Here is a 5,000-nt window from a genome sequence, read left to right on the forward strand (position 1 = left end):
TAACCTAACCCGTATTGTGCCTTAACCTAACCCGTATTGTGCCTTAACCTAACCCACGTTGTGCCTTAACCTAACCCACGTTGTGCCTTAACCTAACCCACGTTGTGCCTTAACCTAACCCACGTTGTGCCTTAACCTAACCCACGTTGTGCCTTAACCTAACCCACGTTGTGCCTTAACCTAACCCACGTTGTGCCTTAACCTAACCCGTATTGTGCCTTAACCTAACCCGTATTGTGCCTTAACCTAACCCGTATTGTGCCTTAACCTAACCCGTATTGTGCCTTAACCTAACCCGTATTGTGCCTTAACCTAACCCGTATTGTGCCTTAACCTAACCCGTATTGTGCCTTAACCTAACCCGTATTGTGCCTTAACCTAACCCACGTTGTGCCTTAACCTAACCCACGTTGTGCCTTAACCTAACCCACGTTGTGCCTTAACCTAACCCACGTTGTGCCTTAACCTAACCCACGTTGTGCCTTAACCTAACCCACGTTGTGCCTTAACCTAACCCACGTTGTGCCTTAACCTAACCCATATTGTGCCTTAACCTAACCCATATTGTGCCTTAACCTAACCCATATTGTGCCTTAACCTAACCCATATTGTGCCTTAACCTAACCCATATTGTGCCTTAACCTAACCCATATTGTGCCTTAACCTAACCCATATTGTGCCTTAACCTAACCCATATTGTGCCTTAACCTAACCCATATTGTGCCTTAACCTAACCCATATTGTGCCTTAACCTAACCCATATTGTGCCTTAACCTAACCCATATTGTGCCTTAACCTAACCCATATTGTGCCTTAACCTAACCCATATTGTGCCTTAACCTAACCCGTATTGTGCCTTAACCTAACCCGTATTGTGCCTTAACCTAACCCGTATTGTGCCTTAACCTAACCCGTATTGTACCTTAACCTAACCCGTATTGTGCCTTAACCTAACCCGTATTGTGCCTTAACCTAACCCGTATTGTGCCTTAACCTAACCCGTATTGTGCCTTAACCTAACCCGTATTGTGCCTTAACCTAACCCGTATTGTGCCTTAACCTAACCCGTATTGTGCCTTAACCTAACCCGTATTGTGCCTTAACCTAACCCGTATTGTGCCTTAACCTAACCCGTATTGTGCCTTAACCTAACCCGTATTGTGCCTTAACCTAACCCGTATTGTGCCTTAACCTAACCCGTATTGTGCCTTAACCTAACCCGTATTGTGCCTTAACCTAACCCACGTTGTGCCTTAACCTAACCCACGTTGTGCCTTAACCTAACCCACGTTGTGCCTTAACCTAACCCACGTTGTGCCTTAACCTAACCCACGTTGTGCCTTAACCTAACCCACGTTGTGCCTTAACCTAACCCACGTTGTGCCTTAACCTAACCCACGTTGTGCCTTAACCTAACCCACGTTGTGCCTTAACCTAACCCACATTGTGCCTTAACCTAACCCATATTGTGCCTTAACCTAACCCATATTGTGCCTTAACCTAACCCATATTGTGCCTTAACCTAACCCATATTGTGCCTTAACCTAACCCATATTGTGCCTTAACCTAACCCATATTGTGCCTTAACCTAACCCATATTGTGCCTTAACCTAACCCATATTGTGCCTTAACCTAACCCATATTGTGCCTTAACCTAACCCATATTGTGCCTTAACCTAACCCATATTGTGCCTTAACCTAACCCATATTGTGCCTTAACCTAACCCATATTGTGCCTTAACCTAACCCATATTGTGCCTTAACCTAACCCATATTGTGCCTTAACCTAACCCATATTGTGCCTTAACCTAACCCATATTGTGCCTTAACCTAACCCATATTGTGCCTTAACCTAACCCATATTGTGCCTTAACCTAACCCATATTGTGCCTTAACCTAACCCATATTGTGCCTTAACCTAACCCATATTGTGCCTTAACCTAACCCATATTGTGCCTTAACCTAACCCATATTGTGCCTTAACCTAACCCATATTGTGCCTTAACCTAACCCATATTGTGCCTTAACCTAACCCATATTGTGCCTTAACCTAACCCATATTGTGCCTTAACCTAACCTATATTGCGCCTTAACCTAACCCATGTTGCGCCTTAACCTAACCTATGTTGCGCCTTAACCTAACCTATGTTGCGCCTTAACCTAACCTACGTTGCGCCTTAACCTAACCTATATTGCGCCTTAACCTAACCTATATTGCGCCTTAACCTAACCTATATTGCGCCTTAACCTAACCTATATTGCGCCTTAACCTAACCTATATTGCGCCTTAACCTAACCTATATTGCGCCTTAACCTAACCTACGTTGCGCCTTAACCTAACCCACGTTGCGCCTTAACCTAACCCACGTTGCGCCTTAACCCAACCCACGTTGCGCCTTAACCCAACCCACGTTGCGCCTTAACCCAACCCACGTTGGGCCTTAACCCAACCCACGTTGCGCCTTAACCCAACCCACGTTGGGCCTTAACCCAACACACGTTGGGCCTTAACCCAACACACGTTGGGCCTTAACCCAACACACGTTGGGCCTTAACCCAACACACGTTGGGCCTTAACCCAACACACGTTGGGCCTTAACCCAACACACGTTGGGCCTTAACCCAACACACGTTGGGCCTTAACCCAACACACGTTGGGCCTTAACCCAACACACGTTGGGCCTTAACCCAACACACGTTGGGCCTTAACCCAACACACGTTGGGCCTTAACCCAACACACGTTGGGCCTTAACCCAACACACGTTGGGCCTTAACCCGCTCTGTAATTGTCATACGACGCGTTAAATTAGTGTAGTGTTGCCTAACTGCAACCCCCGCAATATAGTTTGCTACTCGCACTGCCTGGTCCCCAGTGTATCGCTTCATGTTAAACACCTTGCAGCGATACACTGTAATGTGGATGGCAGCAGGACGTACATGCTCAATGCCCTTCGCAGTTGTTCATTGGCATTCGCATGGCGAAGCACTTAGCCTACGCTGTGGTACGGCCTGTGTCAACTGTCCGCTGATGTTGTACGTCCAAATCACACACTGTACTGCACATTGGTCCTCATGTACTGAATGATACATCGTGGTACATGTGACCGTACAACGACTGCGCCAACAACGGCGAACCATGCGGTCCAACTGTTGTGCACTCAGCTATGTGTCGTCTCCCTATAAGAGCCGGATTGCAGTGTGGTATGCCCTGGATGGCGATCAGCATGAGCCGTCTGTTGATGTAGTGGCGCGTGTTGTCAGACGTAGTCGTCTCTTCTCACACACCGTGACAGCATGGTGCACTGCGTTCCACATCTGCGACATGCGACAGAGGCCGGTTGACAGTCGTTCGCGCAATGGACATCGCATACGTACGGGGGCCACCTTCCACGTGTTCGCGAAGCGTGCACATGTTGTTGCGTGTATGTGGGCAGACATAGTGTGTCGTGACACCTGACACAGGCATGCAACAATCGTTGAATTTGCAAATGGCGATGGACGTCTACGTTTGCTGGTGACGTTACGCAAATGAACAACTGGTAAACCGTTGTGGTGCGGTTGTTCTCGCTAGAGGTGAATCAGTGATGGCGACGATCGGTTGAGCTACCAACCGGTTGTTTCAGCGATACCCACCATGCCCACGAACGTGAATGGCATGTGGGTGTGAAGCGATACGCGGCGGTGGCTGGGTGGGACCGTCCCCGGCCGGTGAGGGGGGCCCTCCCGGCGTGCTGGCCGCGCGGTGCGTGGGCGCACGCGCTACAGCCGGCTGGTGGGGGCGGCCAGTGGCAGGCGCGCCGGCCGACGGAGGCGGCAGGCGGCGCAGCTGCGCGCCGGCGCACCCTGCACGCGGCGCCGTGCGGCCAAAGTAGGTCCTCGCGGGCCCGGTGCGAAGCGCGGTGGACATCTGCAGTGTGCTGGTCCGATTGAGGACTGTGTGCGCTGAGGATGCGCCGCCGCCCGGCGCTCGGCGCCGCGACGCCGTCTGCTGCTCGGTCGCCTCTGCGGTTCTCGCAGGTGGTTTGTATCGCAGCTGTGCGGACGTGTTGGCGCGTGCGCTGTGCTGGGAGAGTTCGCTTCGGCACCCAAGTGGGGCTTTTGTCCTTCTGTGGCGCTGGCGTTGGAGCTGCCGGCCACCGTAGGTGGCGCGTGTTGTCTCCCGCCGGCAATGCCACGACAGCACGCTCCCGGGCCTCTGTCGGCAGCGGCAAGCTCAGTTGGGAGCACGGGTGGTCGCACCTAAAGCGTCTACTCGCCAAACTCCGGGCGATTGCGCCTCTCTCGAACCCGACCAAGTACTTAGGACGGCGCTGCGCGCCGCCGGGACCTGAGAGGGTTTCGAGGTGTATCGTGCAGGGGAGCTCAGCCTCCTCCTGTTTGCAGAATAATTGAGCGGACGCTTGCGTGTTCGCGCGGGCCCCCGGGACACACTCCCGGGCGGCCGGCTGCTCAGCTCTAGTTGACGCAGCTCCCTGGTTGATCCTGCCAGTAGTCATATGCTTGTCTCAAAGATTAAGCCATGCATGTCTCAGTACAAGCCGCATTAAGGTGAAACCGCGAATGGCTCATTAAATCAGTTATGGTTCCTTAGATCGTACCCACGTTACTTGGATAACTGTGGTAATTCTAGAGCTAATACATGCAAACAGAGTCCCGACCAGAGATGGAAGGGACGCTTTTATTAGATCAAAACCAATCGGTCGGCTCGTCCGGTCCGTTTGCCTTGGTGACTCTGAATAACTTTGGGCTGATCGCACGGTCCTCGTACCGGCGACGCATCTTTCAAATGTCTGCCTTATCAACTGTCGATGGTAGGTTCTGCGCCTACCATGGTTGTAACGGGTAACGGGGAATCAGGGTTCGATTCCGGAGAGGGAGCCTGAGAAACGGCTACCACATCCAAGGAAGGCAGCAGGCGCGCAAATTACCCACTCCCGGCACGGGGAGGTAGTGACGAAAAATAACGATACGGGACTCATCCGAGGCCCCGTAATCGGAA

The 5,000-nt window shown here is 51.7% G+C and overlaps 1 non-coding gene across 1 annotated transcript in view; it reads left to right on the forward strand.

Moving 5' to 3' along the window:
• The first annotated feature begins 4,470 nt into the window (after positions 1 to 4,470).
• LOC124592481 overlaps positions 4,471 to 5,000 on the forward strand; it is a 1,910-nt gene continuing 1,380 nt past the window's right edge. Inside the window, exon 1 of the ribosomal RNA XR_006977452.1 lies at positions 4,471 to 5,000. This exon is cut by the window's right edge and continues 1,380 nt beyond it. This is a non-coding gene — a ribosomal RNA (small subunit ribosomal RNA).

This window comes from Schistocerca americana, unplaced genomic scaffold, assembly GCF_021461395.2.
Source record: "Schistocerca americana isolate TAMUIC-IGC-003095 unplaced genomic scaffold, iqSchAmer2.1 HiC_scaffold_924, whole genome shotgun sequence".
In the NCBI taxonomy this organism is placed as follows: domain Eukaryota; kingdom Metazoa; phylum Arthropoda; class Insecta; order Orthoptera; family Acrididae; genus Schistocerca; species Schistocerca americana.